This window comes from Dermochelys coriacea, chromosome 2 (assembly GCF_009764565.3).
Source record: "Dermochelys coriacea isolate rDerCor1 chromosome 2, rDerCor1.pri.v4, whole genome shotgun sequence".
Lineage (NCBI taxonomy): Eukaryota > Metazoa > Chordata > Testudines > Dermochelyidae > Dermochelys > Dermochelys coriacea.
Window position 1 is genome coordinate 240,377,279 of NC_050069.1, and position 20,291 is coordinate 240,397,569.

At 42.6% G+C, this 20,291-nt stretch overlaps 1 protein-coding gene across 1 annotated transcript in view; it reads left to right on the plus strand.

Moving 5' to 3' along the window:
* The first annotated feature begins 454 nt into the window (after positions 1–454).
* SVIL (supervillin) overlaps positions 455–20,291 on the plus strand; it is a 233,420-nt gene continuing 213,583 nt past the window's right edge. The window contains exons 1-2 of the mRNA XM_043509526.1: positions 455–482; positions 1,145–1,220. The gene's annotated coding sequence lies outside the window, so the exon portion shown is untranslated. The remainder of the gene's footprint in view (positions 483–1,144; positions 1,221–20,291) is intronic.

The window sequence follows — 20,291 nt, forward strand, 5'->3', positions numbered from 1 at the left end:
AGCTCCAGCCCCCCAGTCACCCCCCTACCCCCACCACAGAGCTCCAGCCCCCCCAGTCACCCCTACCCCATCACAGAGCTCCAGCCCCCCAGTCACCCCTACCTCCACCACACAGCTCCAGCCCCCCAGTCACCCCATCACAGAGCTCCAGCCCCCCAGTCACCCCTACCCCCACCATACAGCTCCAGCCCCCCCATCACCCTTTGGACTTACACCTCAGAGCTCCAGCCCCCCCAGTCACCCCCCTACCCCCACCACACAGCTCCAGCCCCCCTAGTCGCCCCCATCACAGAGCTCCAGCCCCCCAGTCACCCCAACCCACAGAGCTCCACCCCCGTTCCCACCTCCTGGACCCTCACCACAGAGCTCCCGCCTCCCTATCCCCACCACAGCTCCCGGCCCGCCCCGGGACACTCCTGCCGGCGGCGCGGCTCCTTTAAGAAGTATCTTGCGAGAGCAGCGCGGAAGCGGCCGGTGCCGGGGTGAGAACCGCAGCGCGGCGGGCGGGCGGGCAGGGGCAGCGGCAGGAGGCGGGGTGCGCCGCGCCGCGCCGGCTCTGGGGCAGCGGAGCAGCCACCGCGCGGAGCGGGCCGGACCCCTGCAGGCCGGCGGCAGGACACTTGCTGCCGGGCTGGCTGGAGAGTTAGCAGCGGGGCCGCCGCCGGGACGCGGGGCGCAACAGGGTAACTCCCGCCGCTCAGCGAGGCACCGCCTCCCCCCCGGGACACCCCGCTGCCTGGGGCACGGCTCTGCTCCGGGGGGGTGGGCGGGGAATTGCACCCCCGCCCCCGCTAGGGACGCCCCGGGCACCGCTCTTTCCGGGGGTGGGCGCCGACTCCGCTCCTGGCGCGGGGGGGAGGGGGGCACGAGCGGACTGTGTCTCCCCCCTCCCGGCTCTGCCTCCCCGGCCGCCTGGGTCCCTACCCGGGCAGCTGCGGGCGCTGCTGGGGAGGCGGGCGCGGTACGTCCCCGCGGCTCGCCCCGCCCGCCCGAGTCACTCGCGGCCGGGCTGCTGCGGGGCACTGAGCAGCGCCCGCTCCCCGAGCTGCGCCGCCTTGGCCGTGCGCACGCCGGGCCGGGAGCCGCCTGCCGCGCTCGCTCGGGGAAGTTTCCCTTTGTTGGTAACTCGCCTCTCTCCTGGCAGTGCCGCGGGCGCAGGGCGGCGCCGAGCAGGTGGCCCTGCCGCGGGGCCTTCGCTGGAGACACCCGCCCGCAGCGAGGTAAGGGGGGGGCCCTGCCTTTGCCTCTCGCGCCGCGGTCTGCAGCCTGGTGACCATCCCCGGTGACCAAGGGGCCCCGCTCTCAGCTGTCGCCTGGGGCCAGCATTTGCCTTGAGAGGGGCTTGCTTCAGGCAAAGCGTGTGTTACCTGCCGGGGTGACTGCATGGCTCAAGGGCTGTTTGCTCAGGTGAACGTTTGCCCATGGCCATCTTTGGGGGTGCAAAAAGAAAAAGAGGACTTGTGGCGCCTTAGCGACTAACACATTTATTAGAGCATAAGCTTTGGTGAGCTACAGCTGGGCGACTGAGAGGGGCGGCGGACTTTTTCTCCCAATATCCCCGCTCCCCTTTGTCCCCCACGCCTACAGACTACTGCTTCTTCTTTTTTAAATCTGGATAACGCCTAGTAGATAACCAACAGCTAATCAGACAAGCGTTGCAGGAGGTTGTGCAAGCCAGTGTTAAGTCTCTTGTTGAGCCCACACGGAGTGTGACTTCTCCTCCCCACCTCACGGTAGGGACTGCTGGCAAAACAGTGACTAAAGGAGCGAGGTAGCGCACCCTTTACAAGAATCCCCTTAACAGCCAAGTGACGGCTTTGCACTGCCCTCTTTAAATCATGCGCTGTAAGCAGATGTCATATGATTTTAAATGGGACAGTATCAGTTTCATCTGAGTTCAAATATCTTGTTTACTTGCCACTATTTATACCGGCTACTTACGTTTTGCCGTACTTTCCACATGAGCAACGATTCAGAGGTCAATTTCACCATTGTGTATAGTGAGTTTCACTTTCAGGGCCTTAATTTTGAAATATTTAGTTTGTAAATACTTCAAGACAATGGTATTGTTTACAAATTGAAGAAAAACGTATGTTGGATTTAGGTTTTGCAAAAGCTTTTTATCCCCTTACAAACTTACCTTAAGTTTGTCCCTTTAAAAAAAAAAAATCAGCTCTCTTCAATGCAGGAAAAAAATCTTGCAGGGCTGTTGGCTGGTAATTTGCCTGCATTTGTCTAAAAGTAGCCTCATAACTTTTTGTTGTAAATTGCTCATTTTAATACTAGGTCAAGGTGTTGAAGTCTCTGCGTATAGTTATTCATAGTGAAGCAGAGCTGTGATAAAACAGTTGTCCACAAAATTTCTGTCTTGTACAGTGACTGGAGCATATAGGAAAATATTTAGTGCAGACACTATTGAACTGTATTACTAAGACAAGGACAACTTTCACTAAAATGGAACTTTCCTTTATCTTGACATCCTCCCTGGACTCCGAGCTGGTAGCAGTGTTATCTGTAATGCAGCAGAGGGTGCTCTTCCATTATTGCACTCAGTCATTATTGCACAGGCAAGTAAGGAATGAAGTTTAAAAATATGAAGGAAGTGTCATTTCTCTTTACTGGAAGAAGTTGTCAGAGGCGTGTATGTGTGAGAGAGATCTGATTTTGGTTTAGTTGGAAGAGTGCGAAGAGGAAAGAATCAGCACAATATCTGGTTACTGTTATGCATAAACTCTTGATTTGGCCCACAGCCCAAAACCAAAAGATGAGGTTGATTAGCTGCCTCCTCCTGTAGGAGGTCTGCAGTGGGATTTTGGCACTGTGTTTTTTTTGCAGAAGTATGAGTAGAAGGGGAAACAAATATGTTTAAACGGACTGGAAAAAACAAGTAGATGCTAATGTTTATAAACTCAGTAATGTATTTGCAGGATACTGCCTGCAGTGCAGAAGCACTGTACTATAGTTGACTGTTTAAAGGCTGCTTTGGAACTGCTCTGCTTAACAATGCTCCTTAGTTCAGGCATGTGGTTGTGGATTATGATTCTCATGAGAGCTTGAAGGGGTCTTGCAACAGACTGATTGCATATGGATTTAGAGCTTGGCAGGGGGGCAATAAGGCAGAGGTTGGAAAGCAAACAAGGGTAGAGACATTATCAGTTTATTCTTATGTTGTGCTTGGGCTTCAACAGCTGTTTGTGTCATCTGAGCTAAATAGTCCCATGTTAATGTCCCTGGTACTAAAGAGCAGGGCTTTTATATTGGTTAACTATAGTTTTTGGAGGGGTAGTTCACATATGCTCAAAATGAAATATAGCAGCTAAGAAGTACAGTCTGGTTTAATACAAATGGTGGGCTTTCTAAAAAAAAAATCATTTATTTTTTGTTAAATGCTGACAAACATCTTTCAATATTTTGAAGTCTCATACAAATTTAAAAAATAATAGCCATTTGAAAATATAATGGAAAATTCTTTTGACCAGCTGTTCCCAGTAAATCTATAGCTTGGTTGGTGCTGTTCACAATAGTAAGACTGAACCATATTTTAACTGTGGTGGGATATTATTCAGGGCCTGATGTATACAACTACCCTATAATGGCTCCATGCCCCAGCTCTACCCATATACTGTGGGCCTGCTCCTGTTACCTTGTCTGCTGGGATATCTGCTTAGGCCTATTGCACTCTTCTGTTGCATAGTCCTGCTAGGATCGGGCTGGCTGCTTCCAGGTGTAGCTAACAGTCTATTGAGATGCATGCTATAGTTCGCTCCTATATTATTTCCGGCTGTCCGTAGAGTCTCTCAGACAATTTACTATAAGGTGGGTGCATAACTGGTTGACAGACCGTACTCAAACAGTAGTTATCAGTGGTTTGCTGTCAAACTGGGAGGGTGTATTTAGTGGGGTCCTGCAGGGGTCAGTCATGGGTCCAGTACTAGTCAATGTTTTCATTAATTAATTGGATAATGTAATTGAGTGTGCCTATAAAATTTGCAGGTGACACCAAGCTGGGAGGGATTGCAAGCAATTTGGAGGTCAGGTTTAAAATTCAAAATGACTTTGACAAACTGGAGGGCTGGTCTGAATTCAACAAGATGAAATTAAATAAAGACCAAGTGCAAAGTACTTCACTCAGGAAGGAAAAATCAAATGCATAACTATAAAATGGGAATAATTGTCTAGGTAGTAATACTGCTGAAGAGGATCTGGGGATTAGAACCAGGCAGAGGAAAAGACGGGCTAGTGAAGGAGAAATAGAGTTTAGGAACAGGTTTGCAGAGTTGGAAAATGAAGGAGAGGCTCAGCAGGTAGTCGCGAAAGGTGGAAGGGCAAGGAAGAAGAGAAGCTAGTCCTATAGGAAAAGGGGAAGAGTCAAGGGAGACTACACCAAATATGAGCCCAAGGAGGATACAGGATGGGTTGAAGAGGATCATAAGGGAAAATAGGAATGGAAAGAACCAGAGGGAACAGGGGAGAGACTGGAGAATAGCACTGTCACCAGGAAAAGGCAGGTCTATGTGATCGGGGACTCTTTTTATTGAGAAGAATAGACAGGCCTGTAACTAGATCTGATCTAGAGAATAGAAGGGTGTGCTGTCTTCCAGGTGCTAAGATACGGGATGTAGACCTGAGGTTGAAAAGGATCCTAAAGGGAGCGGGAAAGAATCCCCTAATTATCCTTCATGTGGGAACAAATGATACGGCTAGATTCTCGCTGGAAAGTATTAAGGGAGACTATGCTAGGCTGGGGAAGACGCTTAAGGAAATTGAGGCTCAGGTGATCTTTAGCAGGATCCTTCCTGTTCCTAGAGAAGGGCAACAAAGGTCTGACAAGATTATGACTGTCAACAGATGGCTTACGCAGTGGTGCTATAAGGAGGGCTTTGGGATGTATGGCCACTCGGAGACATTCATGGACAGAGGACAGTTCTCTCGGGATGGACTTCATATGAGTAGGGAAGGAAATAGACTTCTAGGATGGAGGCTGGCACAACTGATAAAGAGAGCTTTAAACTAGGAATTTGGGGGAGATGGTTGGGAGATGTCCAGGTAATCTCCACGCCAGATTTTAGCATTGAGAGGGAAGAAGATGAAGTAAGAAAGGATACAGCCGTGGGTAGGAGAATGTATATAAGGAGCAAGGGCAGTGTGGATACCAGTCTAATAGTTTATACTGGCTGGAGAATGACTGTGCCTAATAGGGTACAAAATGTGAGCGAGGCCAAACAGCAAAAATTAAGATGTTTGTACACCAGTGCAAGGAGCCTAGGTACCAAAATGGAGGAACTAGAGCTACTGGTGCAGGAAGTGAAACCAGATATTATAGGGATAACAGAAACATGGTGGAATAGTAGTTATGACTGGACTACAGGTATTGAAGGGTATGTGCTGTTCAGGAAAGACAGAAATAAAGGTAAAGGTGGTGGAGTAGCATTGTATATCAATGATGAGGTAGAATGTAAAGAAATAAGAAGCGATGCAATGGATAAGACAGAGTCCGTCTGGGCAAAAATTACATTGGGGAAGATAACTAGTAGAACCTCTCCTACGATAGTGCTTGGGGTGTGCTATAAACCTCCGGGATCTAATTTGGATATGGATAGAGCCCTTTTTAAAGTTTTTAATAAAGTAAATACTAATGGAAACTGCGTGATCATGGGAGACTTTAACTTCCCAGATATAGACTGGAGGACCAGTGCTAGTAATAATAATAGGGCTCAGATTTTCCTAGATGCGATAGCTGATGGATTCCTTCATCAAGTAGTTGCTGAACCGACTAGAGGGGATGCCATTTTAGATTTAATTTTGGTGAGTAGCGAGGACCTCATAGAAGAAATGGTTGTAGGGGATAATCTTGGTTCAAGTTATCATGAGCTAATTCAGTTCAAACTGAACGGAAGGATTAACAAAAATAAATCTGCAACTAGAGTTTTTGATTTCAAAAAGGCTGACTTTCAAAAATTAAGGAAATTAGTTAGGGAAGTGGATTGGACTGAAGAATTTATGGATCTAAAGGTAGAGGAGGCCTGGGATTACTTTAAATCAAAGCTGCAGAAGCTATCGGAAGCCTGTATCCCGAGAAAGGGGAAAAAATTCATAGGCAGGAGTTGTAGACCAAGCTGGATGAGCAAGCATCTTAGAGAGGTGATTAAGAAGAAGCAGAAAGCATACAGGGAGTGGAAGATGGGAGGGATCAGCAAGGAAAGCTACCTTATTGAGGTCAGAACATGTAGGGATAAAGTGAGACAGGCTAAAAGTCGAGTAGAGTTGGACCTTGCAAAGGGAATTAAAACCAATAGTAAAAGGTTCTATAGCCATATAAATAAGAAGAAAACTAAGAAAGAAGAAGTGGGGCCGCTAAACCCTGAGGATGGAGTGGAGGTTAAAGATAATCTAGGCATGGTCCAATATCTAAACAAATACTTTGCCTCAGTCTTTAATAAGGCTAAAGAGGATCTTAGGGATAATGGTAGCGTGACAAATGGGAATGAGGATATGGAGGTAGATTTTACCATATCTGAGGTAGAAGTGAAACTCAAACAGCTTAATGGATAAAATCGGGGGGGCCCAGATAATCTTCATCCCAGAATATTAAAGGAATTGGCACCTGAAATTGCAAGCCCATTAGCAAGAATTTTTAATGAATCTGTAAACTCAGGAGTAGTACCGAATGATTGGAGAATTGCTAATATAGTTCCTATTTTTAAGAAAGGGGGAAAAAAGTGATCCGGGTAACTACAGGCCAGTTAGTTTGACATCTGTAGTATGCAAGGTCCTGGAAAAAATTTTGAAGGAGAAATTAGTTAAGGACATGGAAGTCAATGGTAAATGGGACAAAATACAACATGGTTTTACAAAAGGTAGATCGTGCCAAACCAACCTGATCTCCTTCTTTGAGAAAGTAACAGATTTTTTAGATAAAGGAAACGCAGTGGATCTAATTTACCTAGATTTCAGTAAGGCATTTGATACCGTGCAACATGGGGAATTATTAGTTAAATTAGAAAAGATGGGGATCAATATGAACATCAAAAGGTGGATAAGGAATTGGTTAAAGGGGAGACTACAACAGGGCCTACTGAAAGGCGAACTGTCAGGCTGAAGGGAGGTTACCAGTGGAGTTCCTCAGGGATCAGTTTTGGGACCAATCTTATTTAATGTTTTTATTACTGACCTTGGCACAAAAAGTGGGAGTGCGCTAATAAAGTTTGCAGATGATACAAATCTGGGAGGTATTGCCAATTCGGAGAAGGATCGGGATATTATACAGGAGGATCTGGATGACCTTGTAAACTGGAGTAATAGTAATAGGAAGAAATTTTAATAGTGGGAAGTGTAAGGTTATGCATTTAGGGATTAATAACAAGAATTTTAGTTATAAGTTGGGGACGCATCAATTAGAAGTAACGGAAGAGGAGAAGGACCTTGGAGTATTGGTTGATCATGGGATGCCTATGAGCTGCCAATGTGATATGGCTGTGAAAAAAGCTAATGCAGTTTTGGGATGCATCAGGAGAGGTATTTCCAGTAGGGATAAGGAGGTTTCAGTACCATTATACAAGGCACTGGTGAGACCTCACCAAGAATACTGTGTGCAGTTCTGGTCTCCCATGTTTAAAAAGGATGAATTCAAGCTGGAGCAGGTACAGAGAAGGGCTACTAGGATGATCCGAGGAATGGAAAACGTGTCTTATGAAAGGAGACTTAAGGAGCTTGGCTTGTTTAGCCTAACTAAAAGAAGGTTGAGGGGAGATATGATTGCTCTCTATAAATACAGGAGAGGGAGAGGAATTATTTCAGCTCAGCACCAATGTGGACACAAGAACAAATGGGTATAAACTGGCCACCAGGAAGTTTAGACTTGAAATTAGATGAAGGTTTCTAACCATCAGAGGAGTGAAGTTTTGGAATAGCCTTCCAAGGGAAGCAGTGGAGGCAAAAGATCTATCTGGCTTTAAGATTCTACTTGATAAGTTTATGGAGGAGATGTTATGATGAGATGATGTGACTTTGGTAATTAATTGATCTTTAAATATTCAGGGTAAATAGGACTAATCCCCTGAGATAGGATATTAGATGGATGGGATCTGAGTTAACCTGGAAAGAATTTTCTGTAGTATCTGGCTGGTGAATCTTGCCTATATGCTCAGGGTTTAGCTGATCGCCATATTTGGGATCGGGAAGGAATTTTCCTCCAGGGTAGATTGGAGAGGCCCTGGAGGTTTTTCGCCTTCCTCTGTAGCATGGGGCATGGGTCACTTGAGGGAGGATTCTCTGCTCCTTGAAGTCTTTAAACCACAATTTGAGAACTTCAGTAGCTCAGACACAGGTGAGGTTTTTCGTAGGAGTGGGTGGGTGAGATTCTGTGGCCTGCGTTGTGCAGGAGGTCGGACTAGATGATCAGAATGGTCCCTTCTGACCTTGGTATCTATGATTACAGTGGCACTGGCGAGGCCCTAGCTGGAGTACTGTGTCAAATTCTGGGCTCCACAGTTTAGGAAGGATGTGGACAAATTTGAAAGAGTCAAGAGGAGAACAACAGAAATGATAAAAGGTTTAGAAAACCTGACCTATGAGGAAAGGTTGAAAAAACTGGGCATGTTTAGCTTTGAGAAAAGAAGACTAAGGAGGTGATCTGATGAGTCTTCCACTATATTATGGGCCGTCGTAAAGAGGACGGTCATTAATCACTGGGGGAGTTGTAAACAAGGGATTTACAATTCTGTAAGAGGGCTGTGCAAGCATCACACAGTGGGATATTGCTCAACTTTATGACTCAGCAAAGCCCACCAGGACGTGTCTGGGCTAGTGTTTTCCAGGCACATGGACTGAATGTATAAAATAAGGGACAGTGGCATCATGCTTTTACCTTTCTTGTCCCCCCCACCTACAGTGTAAGCAACAAGAACACTGAGAAGACAAAGATTTGAACTGATGAGACTGGTCCCAGATTTAGAAGGGAAGCTTGTGTATTAACAATTGTACAGAGAGTGGGGTGAGAAAAACTGCTTGATTGAAATACTGCTTAGTCTAATAAGGTTTAAGATTTAAACTGTGTGCTTACCTTTTATTTTCTGTGGTATCTAGCTCTGACTTTTGTGATTATCACTTATAATCACTTAAAATATATCTTTCTGCAGTTAATAAATCTGGTTTATATTTTATTTAAAACAGTGTGTTCTGCTCGAAGTGCTTGGGAAATCTCAGCTCGGTTTACAAAGGCTAGAGTGTGTCCTCTCCACATCGAGGGGGGGCAGACTGAGTAGTGAACTTACACTGGCCAGGCTTCTGATCAGGGCAATATGGTACAGCTCTGGGGGCTTGGGAGATTTTCTGGTGCCTTTTTCTGTGTGATTTGTGAGTGGCTCAGGTATAATTCCTGCAATTTAGCTGGGTGTGGGGCTCCACATGCTGTTGTACTGAGCGATAACAGCGTGTTGGAGGAGTTTGCTGCTTGTCACTAGCAAAGCATTGTGAGAGACAGCCCAGGCTGGAGAGTTAAGGGGGCACATCACTACCCCAGTTCCAGGTTGTACCCTGAGGATCTTGTCACAAGGGGTATCACAGCTTCTCTTCCCCAGGAGTTGCATACAGTTCCTTGCTCACAGTGATATATAAACTTAGTACAATATGGTTGCCAAAGATATAGCTGTCACATAGGTGGCACAGAAATGTGTCTTCTCCCCTCTCCAATGATGAATGTGCAACTCCCATTAGATGGTAAATTCTGAGTTATGTGCATTTCACCAAAGTAAGCTATGAAGGTTCATTACCTAGCTTGTGTTTTGGTGTCCATCACAGCTGGAAGAAATGGAAGTCTCCTTCATGTTGCTAAACATCCATCAGTTTGTCAACACCACTCAATCTTGTCTTATCCTCATTAACTTAAATGTATACCCCAAATTTAAAAAAAACCATAGTAAGAGAAGCAAAAAAGTGCCACCATAGCTAAACAACAAAGTAAAAGAAGCAGTGAGAGACAAAAAGGCATCCTTTTAAAAACTGGAAGTTAAATCCTAGTGAGGAAAATAGAAAGGAGCATAAATACTGGCAAATGTAGTATAAAAATATAATTAGGAAGGCCAAAACAAAATTTGAAGAACAGCTAACCAAAGACTCAAAAAGTAATAGCAATTTTTTTTAAAGTACATTGGAAGCAGAAAACCTGTTAAGCAACGATTGAGGTGCTAAAGGAGCACTCAAAGACGTTAAGGCCATTGCGGAGAAACTAAATGCATCGATCTTCATGGTTGAGGATATGAGGGAAATTCCCAAACTTGAGCCATTCTTTTTCCTTGGCAAATCTGAAGAACTGTCCCAGATTGAGGTGCCATTAGAGGAGGTTTTGGAACAAATTGATAAACTAAATAGTAATAAGTCACCAGGACCAGATGGTATGTATTCACACAAGAATTCTGAAGGAACTCAAATGTGAAATTGCAGAACTACTAACTGTAGTTTCGCAAAAAGAAAAGGAGTACTTGTGGCACCTTAGAGACTAACAAATTTATTAGAGCATAAGCTTTCGTGAGCTACAGCTCACTTCATCGGAAATGCATCCGATGAAGTGAGCTGTAGCTCACGAAAGCTTATGCTCTAATAAATTTGTTAGTCTCTAAGGTGCCACAAGTACTCCTTTTCTTTTTGCGAATACAGACTAACACGGCTGCTACTCTGATAACTGTAGTTTGTAACCTATCATTTAAACCAGCTTCTGTACCAAAAGGCTGAAGGATAGCTAATGTGAAGCCAATTTTTAAAAAGGGTTCCAGAGGTGATCCTAGCAATTACAGGCTGGTAAGCTTGACTTCAGTACTGAGCAAAGTGGTTGAAACTATAGTGAAGAACAAAATTGTCAGACACATAGATGAACATAATTTGTTGGGGAAGAGTTTTTGTCAAGGGAAATCATGCCTCACCAGTCTACTAGAATTCTTTGAGTGAGTCAACAATGGTGATCCAGTGGGTATTGTGTACTTAAATTTTCAGAAAGCCTTTGACAAGGTACCTCACCAAAGGATCTTAAGCAAAGTAAGCTGTCATGGGATAAGAGGGAAAGTCCTCTCATGGTTTGGTAACTGTTTCCTATCTTTTAATCAAAGGGTGGGAATAAATGGTCAGTTTTCAGAATGGAGAGAGGTAAATAGTGGTGTCCTCCAGGGGTCTGTACTGGGACCAGTCCAATTCAAAATAATTCATAAATGATCTGGAAAAAGGGGTAAAAAGTGAGGTGGCAAAATATGCAGATGATACAAAACTACTCCAGATAGTTAAGTCCCAAGCAGACTGCGAAAAGCTACAAAGGGATCTCACAAAACTGAGCAACAAAATGGCAGATGATGTTCATTGTTGATAAATGCAAGTAATGCGCATTGGAAAACATAATCCCAACTATACATACAAAACGATGGGGTCTAAATTAGCTGTTACCATTCAAGAAAGAGACCTTGGAGTCACTGTGGATAGATCTCTGAAAACATCCACTCAATGTGCAGCGGCAGTTCAAAAAGTGAACAGAATGTTGGGAATCATTAAGAAAGGGATAGATAATAAGACAGTAAATATCGTATTGCCTCCATATAATTCAATGGTACTCCCACATCTTGAATACTGCGTGCAGATGTGGTCGTCCCATCTCAAAAAAGATGTATTGGAAAGGGTTCAGAAAAGGGCATCAAAAATTATTAGGGGTGTGGAACAGCTTCTGTATGAGGAGAGATTAATAAGAGTCGTCTCTTTTCCAAGCTGAAAAGTCCCAGCAAGGGGTATATGACGGAGGTCTATAAAATCATGACTGGGGTGGAGAAAGTAAATAAGGAAGTGTTATTTACTCCTTCTCATAACACAAGAACTAGGGGTCACCAAATGAAATTAATAGACAGCAGGTTTAAAACAAACAAAAGGAAGTATTTTTTTCACACAACACACGATCAACCCTGTGGAACTCCCTGCCAGAGGGTGTTGTGAAGGCCAAGACTATACCAGGGTTCAAAAAAGAACTAGATAAATTCATGGATGATAGGTCCATCACTGGCTGTTAGAAAGGATGGACAGGAATGGTGTCCCTAGCCTCTGTTTGCCTGAAGCTGGGGAATGGATGACGGGATGGATCACTTGATAATTACCTGTTCTGTTCATACCCTCTGGGGCACCTGGCATTGGCCACTGTCAGAAGAGAGGATACTGGGCTAGATGGATCTTTGGTCTGATCCAGTATGGCCATTCTTATGTTTTTATCCTCAGCAAGAAAGGTGGTGCCTCTGATGTAATGCTTCTGAGGGAATGTCTACACCCTGCATGGGTGCCGCTGCAGGGTTTCTAGATACTCAGGCCCGGTTTACACTAGGAAATTAGGTTAGTATAACTACATCTCTTGGGGTGTGAAAAATCCACACCCCCATGAGCAACTCCAGTTAAACCGACCTAACCCCCGTGGTAGACAGTGCTAGGCTGATGGGAGAATTCTCCCGTCAACCTAGCTACCGCCTCTCGGGGAGGTGGAGTACCTATGCCAACAAGAGAACCCCTCCCAATATCGTAAATAGTGTCTTTATTGAAGCGTTACAGCTGGGTAGCTGCGACTGTGCCGCTGCAGCATTTTAAGTGTAGACAGGCCCTTGCCATGATGGAAGGGGTTCTTCTGTCTCTGTAGTCAGTCCGTCTCTCCGAGAGGCAGTAGCTAGGTCAACAGAAGAATTCTTCCATTGTTCTAATGGTGTCTATACCGGTGTTAGAGCTGCTTAATTACATCACACAGGTCATGAAATTTTTCATGGCCTTGAGCAATATAGTTAGGTCAGCTTAACTTTGTAGTATATAGACCAACCCTAATAAGAGTTCATGACTTTGGAAATTGGAAGATCATTTGGAGACTGGGGAGACAAAACTTTAGTACAAGTCCTTATTTAAGTATAGTATTTGGAATTTGTTACCGTTACATTATATTAGGACATAACTAAACACTGCTTGCAATATGTTACCACTGATTGCATAACAACTAGCAAATGATGACACCCTCATGTGTAAAACGCAAACTGAGGGGAAGGTATTGTCTTGCTGTTTTAGGAAGTAAGCTTGTATTTTCATAAAAGTAGGTCACATAAGATGGCCTCTCTTCCCAAAAAAATAATCTTCCAAAATGCTAGATTTCTTTGTAAACTAGCTAACTTTTATGCAGGCAGGCTCTATTTTAGAAAGTTTACAAACTTGATTTTCGTTGCTTCCTTCATACTACCTCAAACTACAGTGGTAAGAAGGAACCTTTGTGTATTGCAGATGGCAACTTACACAGTAGTGTAGAACTGAACAAACTTGTTTTGGCAACCACTGGTGGAAAGCAAACGTTAAATTCAGAACATTTTTAGTGACACAAAGGGACTATCTGTTTTCGAGGTTAACTTGTGATTTAGAATCTTTTTGTCCAGTTGGAAAATAGGCTGTCTATTTTGGTGATCAAACTGCTGCTTTTAGGATGAAAGTCATACTTTGTAAATGTGAATTCCATTTGTATCCACTTGCTGTGCTTTATCTATGAAGAAAGGAGCAACTGTAGTGCATGCACCAGACCTGCATTTGGCTGTTGCTGTATTGTGTTGTGTATAAACACGTACCATTATTTTGGATCACATAGCCTGTTCAAAAGTGTCTTGCATTCCCCAGCTGTTCCGCAACTTTTCCATCTCTGAGCTTGCCAGCTGCCTAGAACAGGCAACTGTAGCTACATGTGTTGCTTTTGTGTTAAGTATTAGAGAAGATGGGGTTTTTTTTTTGTTTTTTTGTTTTGTTTTTTACTTTTTGTTAAATACTAGTAATTGTAACTAGCTGTGTTATTCCTAATGGGTTGGGTTACTAAAGAGACTATCTGTATTTGTGTTTAAAATTTTTAATGTGAATAAACCAAAGTCTTAGAAGAAAATGTATCTACGGTATGTTAGTGATTGATTGATTTTTTTTGCATATAAAACATCGTAGACATTTGATTTTAGGTATAAAATGTTAAGGTTCAGAGTTACTTAACTAAAAATATATTCAACAGCACTTGTTTTTGCTGTGGGTGTATTTTAGTGGCCTTTATAGAAAACTAATCTAAAAAACCCCTGTGCTTTGAGGAGAAGTCACCTCTTGAAATCACATTATTAATCTATTTTCCTTTCTTCCCCATGTCATTGAGGGATGCCTACTCTTAACTGGTAGTCTTCTGCTACCTTAAATAAAATGCAAGACCAAATAACCCAGAGGGTTTGGCCAAATGTTTTTGTTTCACTGATGATACTATTAGGATCAGATGGTTAGGAATAAAGTGTAGCTCTCAAACTTTTTTCCGATGGATTAGGTAGGGCTGCTGCTTGTGGTTTAGGTGAGAGCATTTTATGTATAGCTTGTATTTAAAGGCAGACAGACTCCATTTGTTTAGCAAGTTAAATTCAAAACTTTGCTGCATAGTGGAGCGACTTTGATAGCAGGGGGGCCATTTGCTTTAACTTGCTCTTAGCTCATATCATTTTAAACATTTCTCAGAACAAGGTGTTGTGCAATGCAATGAGCTATTACATATAGGGAACTAACAAGCTGTCGGGTCCTGCATAGTAAAGGACTGAGGGTGGCTGTTTATTTGTGACATCCAGGCCAATGATGGTTTTGTCCATAGTCTGTATGTTTTCCTCTTTCTATTGTAATAAGACATATCTGGAATTGTTACTAGGTGGTTATTTATCTGTTACGGTAACATGTAAAGGCCCCAGTCAGAATTGCATAAATAAACTAGAAAGAACATAAAAAGAAAAAGGAGTACTTGTGGCACCTTAGAGACTAACAAATTTATTTGAGCATTAGCTTTTGTGAGCTACAGCTCACTTCATCGGATGAGCCGATGAAGTGAGCTGTAGCTCATGAAAGCTTATGCTGAAATAAATTTGTTAGTCTCTAAGGTGCCACAAGTATTCCTTTTTCTTTTTGCAAATACAGACTAACACGGCTGCTATTCTGTAACATAGAAAGAACATGTTTATCTTGACAAACCAAAGTTTCCTATCTCTCTGTGTGTTGCCCGTCAAGGGAGAGGTGATCTCCAAGACTTCCACTGGAGAAGCTGGATTAAACAGAGAGGAACCTGAACCTGATCATATCCTCACTCATTATAAGGCAGTTTGTTGGGCTGGTAGTTTCTCCATGTGGGGAATGACCTCTTACAAAGCTGGGCAATGTCTCTGCCATATGCTTTCCCACCTTTTCCATTGTTCTCCAGGACCACAAAAAAGGTAGGAGGGTGAGAGCTGCGATTATACGGTTTATGCCTTTCTGGCTGAAGAGGCTGTGGCTCACAAGCCTGATTAATCTTTCCAATGTCTCTGTCTCTCGGGTGTTTTGCTGTTGCAAAACCAGTCTTCCATCTGGGACCAGACATGATTGGTTTGGGTGAAGTGATCGTTCTCAGAGACCCCTAAAGACAAGTCAACAAACAGAACATATTCTACTGGCTGGTGCAAAGCCCATAGTGTAACTACCATATGAAACAAACGAGACATAGCCTTGAGTTCCTCCAAGAGGATCTTGATTTGGATATACGAGTGTCCAAGAAAAAGTCAAGACTGTCATTATCATCATGTTCCCATTACGCCTCTGGCATTTAGGGCAGCAACGAAGCGCCTCCACTTCTGTCTGTTTCTGGAACATCTTTCAGTGGTTCCCCAGATGTGCCCCAGGTTTTTCAGCTCATCTTCCACAGCTTTTCACCATGTTGTTTTCGGGTGGCTTTGTTTCCGCTTGCCTTCAGGTGTCCATATTATTGCTACTCTGTTGATGGAATCAGTTTCCATCTGAAGTACATGACCGATCCATCTCCAATGCCTCCTGGCAATGATGGTGCTCAGATCCTCTTTTGTCAATAGATCTTGGTTCGAGATTGTTCTGGGCCAAAAGATGAGGAGAATTTTTCTGAGGCAGGTTGAATGGAATGAAGACTGTTTGGATATGTCATACTTTCTCATTCCCCAGCATTCTGCACTATAACGTAATGTTGAAAGTATGCAGCTCTGATAAGTCTTGAGTTTGGTTTTGGTGGTGTATTTTGATGGTTTCCAGACTGTATTTAAACTCCGGAAGGTGTTCCTGGCTTTACTGATTTTGTTCCAGACATCCTGACTTGTTCTACCATCCTGGTTGATGGTGCTGCCCAAGTATCTGAATGTTTCTACTTCGGTGAGAACATAATCCTCTATCCGTACTGGTGGTGGTGAGGCAATATTAAAGGTCTTGAGATCTGTCTTATTGCGGTTGATTTTCAGTCCAGTTTGCTGGCCGAATGCGTTGAGTCGAGTTGTTTTTTCTTGTGTATGATGTTGGGTATGTGATAGGAGAGTGAGATCATCTGCGAAGTCCAGGTCTTCAAGGGATGAGAAGGGTGTACATTTAATGCCTCTTGGCATGTCTTCTGTTGTATGCTGCATTACCCAGTTGATGGCAGTGTTGAAGAGGATTGCAGACATGACACACCCCTGACGTACTCCTGTTTTGACTTCAAAACTGAGCTCACTGTGATCAACACTGCATGTAAAGTTGAAATAAAAGCTTTTGATGATGATGATTATATGGAGAGGGATTCCATATGCCCGCAGAATGCACCATTAGCTGGTTCTCTGAATGATATCAAAAGCCTTCTCAAAGTGTATGAAGTTTATGTAGGATTGCCGTTGCCATTCTAAGCATTGTTCTGTTATGTTTCGTAGAGTGAAGATCTGGTCTGTGCATCCACGTCCTTTCTGAAAACCGCATTGCTCTTTTCTGAGAAAGTTATCAATTGCCTCTGATATATGTTGGACTATGATCTTACACAATACTTAGCTTGGCACAGATTAAAGTTTGATACCACGCCAGTTATTACAATCACTGATAGTTCCTTTCTTTGGTATATATCACTATAACCCCATTGGTCTACTCATCTGGCACTTTTTCCCTTTCCCAGACTGATGTAAATAGAGGGGCCAGGATAGATGCTGCTAACTCAGAATTTACCTTGAACAATTCTACATTCAAGTTATCCTTGCCAGGAGCGTTCCCATTTTTTAAGGATTTGGTGGCTTGAATGATCTTTTCCTTAGTTGGGGTGTCTGTATTGATATCAAGATCATCTTCTGCCTCCTGGATGTTTGCTTCCTTTGTAGGTGGCTCCCTGTTCAGCAATTCTTTAAAAAGCTCTGTCCAGCACATTTCTTCTTCTTTCTGTTGTTAGGTGGCCTTGTTTGTCCCTGATAAGTGTTTGTGTCTGTGGTTTACCATTGATGAGCCATGTCATTTTGTAGACAGTTCCTTGTTCACCATAAGCAGCTGCATCCTCTGCTTGTGTTGCCAGATTATCAATATAATGTCATTTGTCTGCTCTCATAAGGTGTTTGACCTCCTGGTGTGCCTTGCTATACTGATTGCAATATTTATCCATTAGCTTCTGGGATTTTGCATTTGAAACATTATTGATAATGTTTAAGAAAAGACAGTTTTTTACAAATCCCAATGCTAAATGCTTCCTTAAGGTAACGACTGTTATTCCAGCTACATAAGGTCATAGAGCCCACTCTTGGAACCTCATTCTGCTTCTTGCAGCATTATCCAGTTTGGCCTCCCTGCAGGAGATGTCATTTATATTTCCTGTCCATTAAAATGACTTCCTGATGGCTACCGTTTCTATTCAGATGAGTTTGGAATTTGGGGGGAGGCTCTTAGATGAAACCCAGTATTGTACTTTTAATCAAGACAAGTGGAAATTCTCGCTATTGTCGTAGCATTCATTTCCAAAATAAACTGATGTTTTTTTCTAGGGCTGTCAATTAATCGCAGTTAACTCATGCGATTAACTTAAAAAAATTAATTGTGATTAATCACACTGTTAAACAATAGAACACCAATTGAAACTTATTAAATATGTTGGATGGTTTTTCTACATTTTCATATATATTGTATTTTGTGTAATTGAAATCAAAGTGTATATTTTTGATGATTTTTACAGTGCAAATATTTGTAAACAAAAATAGTATTTTTCAATTCACATCATACAAGTACTGTAGTGCAATCTTTGTTATGAAAGTGCAACTTACAAATGTAGGAATTTTTTTTGTTACATAACTGCACTTAAAGATAAAACACGGTAAAATTTTAGAGCCTGCAAGTCCACTCGGTCCTACTTCTTGGTCAGACAAACACTCAGACAAACAAGTTTGTTTATATTTACAAAAAGAAAAGGAGTATTTGTGGCACCTTAGAGACTAACAAATTTATTTGAGCATAAGCTTTCGTGAGCTACAGGTCAGTGTGCTGTAGCTCATGAAAGCTTATGCTCAAATAAATTGGTTAGTCTCTAAAGTGCCACAAGTACTCCTTTTTTTTTTTTTTGCGAATACAGACTAACACGGCTGCTACTCTGAAACCTGCCTTTATATTTACAGGAGATAATGCTGCCCTCTTCTTATTTAAAGTGAGAACAGGCATTTGCATGGCACTTTTGGAGCTGGAATTGCAAGGTATTTATGTGCCAGATATGTTAAATATTCATAAGCCCCTTCATGCTTCGGCCGCTATTCCAGCGGACGTGCTTCTATAGATTCATAGATACTAAGCTCAGAAGGGACCATTCTGATCATCTAGTCCGACCTCCTGCACAACGCAGGCCACAGAATCTCACCCACCCACTCCTACGAAAAACCTCACCTATGTCTGAGCTATTGAAGTCCTCAAATCTTAAAGCTCCTTAAGTCTCTTTTCATAAGACAAGTTTTCCATTCCTCGGATCATCCTAGTAGCCCTTCTCTGTACCTGCTCCAGTTTGAATTCATCCTTTTTAAACATGAGAGACCAGAACTACACGCAGTATTCTAGGTGAGGTCTCACCAGTGCCTTGTATAATGGTACTAAAACCTCCTTATCCCTACTGGAAATGCCTCTCCTGATGCATCCCAAAACCATGCTGATGACGCTCGTTTAAAAAATAGTGGGTTAATTAAATTTGTGACACAATTCTCCCCCAAGGAGTTCAATGTCACCTGTTCTGTTTTACCCATGTTCTGCTATATATTTGATGTTATAGTAGTCTCTGATGATGACCCAGCACATGTAATTCATTTTAAGAACACTTTGACTGTAGATTTGACAAAACACAAGATACCAATGCGAGATTTCTAAAGATAGCTACAGCACGCAACCCAAGTCTAAAGAATCTGAAGTGCCTTCCAAAATCTGAGAGGGATGAGGTGTGGAGTATGCATTCAGAAGTCTTAAAAGAGCAACACTCCAATATGGAAACTACAGAGCCTGAACCACCAAAAATGAAAATCAACTTTCTGCTAGTTGCATCTGATTCAGATAATGAAAATGAACATGCGTTGGTCTGCACTGCTTTGGATCGTTATCAAGCAGAACCTGTCAACAACATGTCTCCTGGAATGGTGGTTGAAGCATGAAGGGATACGTGAATCTTTAGCGCATCTAGCACGTTATCTTGCAATGCTGGCTACAACGGTGCAATGAGAATGCCTGTTCAGGTGACGTTGTAAACGAGAAGAGGGCAGCATTATCTCCTGCAAAATGTAAACAAATTTGTTTGTCTGAGCGATTGGCTGAACAAGAAGTAGGACTGAGTGGACTTGCAGGCTCTAAAATTTTACATTGTTTTATTTTTGAATGTAGTTTTTTTTTTTACATAATTCTACGTTTGTAAGTTCAACTTTCATCATAAAGAGATTGCACTACAGTACTCTTGTTTTTACAGTGCAAATACTTGTAATCAAAAATAAATATAAAGTGAGCACTGTGCACTTTGTATTCTGTGTTGTAATTGAAATAATATATTTGAAAATGTAGAAAACATCCAAAATATTTAAATAAATGGTATTCTTTTATTCTTTAACAATGCGATTAATTGCAATTAATTTTTTTAATCTCTTGACAGCCCAAGTTTTTTCTTATGTTCAAATCTAGACTTTGATGTTTGGGAGCACTGATAATTTCAGGGTAGAGAAATTTTGTCTCCTGTGTTGAGATCTGCTAATTTGGACACCAATGTAAATTCATCAAATTTTATATATTAGTTATTTCATCTTCAGCCAATGCCTTTTTTGGCAGAAGACTTCTGAATGTCTTAAAGTCGGAGAAGAGGGACATTTATATAATCTATTTCATTTTTGATATTCAAGGATGATCTTGCTTTCTACTCATGGGAGACACTGCTGCAAAAATTCCATTGCAACTGATCTGTGAACTTTAGCACAATGAAAAATAGGAGAATTTATCTGTGCATACCTGAACAATTT